This window comes from Triticum dicoccoides, unplaced genomic scaffold, assembly GCF_002162155.2.
Source record: "Triticum dicoccoides isolate Atlit2015 ecotype Zavitan unplaced genomic scaffold, WEW_v2.0 scaffold2961, whole genome shotgun sequence".
NCBI lineage: Eukaryota > Viridiplantae > Streptophyta > Magnoliopsida > Poales > Poaceae > Triticum > Triticum dicoccoides.
Window position 1 is genome coordinate 2,447 of NW_021261160.1, and position 1,016 is coordinate 3,462.

A 1,016-nucleotide genomic window follows, 5' to 3' on the forward strand; every position below is an offset into this window, starting at 1 on the left:
GCCCCAACAAGGAGAGGAGGAGAGGGGTGGAGGTTGCCCAGGAAGACGCCCCACCGCCGCCCTCTCTGGAACCCGCCCGGGCTTCGCCGGCGGCGGCGAGACGAGAAGGGGGAGGGAGAGGAACTGGCGGCGGCGCTGGAGGAGTCGCCCCCGTGTCGCCAGAGGAGGGTGACCCAGGGGTGTTTTTTTATGCCTTCCACACCTCTCTTTCCTCACAAGTATTTGTTTTGAAGAAGCGATTCACGGATCCCATTCTTGGTAAGCAATTTACGCAACCATTTACTAAGCATGCATTTATTTTGAACATGTAACTCTTGAATGCCCAGACTGCCTTGGTCTTTTGGGCTACAGAAAATTCCCCTTGTCGCCAAAATCTGAAGCGACAAAAGTCTAATCGGGGTATCTCTTGAAACATCATCATCGCTACTTTTTCTTTAGAGAGCGGTGCAACTAGGTGCAGTTCTTTGAGAGAGGATAAGATAGGGTGGCATGTTAACTGAAGTTAACATTGAGGTTTATCGGGTCATTTATCAAAAAAAGGCTTTTGCCCCGCTTTATCGGGTCATTTAGCATGCCGTGCCAGATATTTGTTTATGTGTTGGGTGTTGCCTGTACCCGTAATCTTATACTCGAAAGTATTAATGAAGGTGGGGTCTACTATGATAAATATCATTGCTATCTGACACACATTGTACTGAAATAGTTGTATCTTAGACTCTTAGCTCTCGCGACCGCGTCGCCCCCGTGGGCGACCGGCCGCGCATCGTCGCCTCCCTCCTCCAGTCCCCACATCTCCCCTTCCTCCTGCCGCCGTCGCTGGCGCCCGCGGCCGCCCTGGCCCCGGGGTCGCTGGTGGCGGCGGCCCCCTGACCTTCCCCTCCCGGTGGCTCTCCGGCGCGGGACGGAGCTGCACCGGGGGGTGCTCCTAGGCGGCGACGGACCGGGTGGCGGCGGGGTTCCCTGGCGCGGCGCGGGTGGGCGGCTGGACGGCGGCGGCGTCGTTGGCGGTGGGGCGG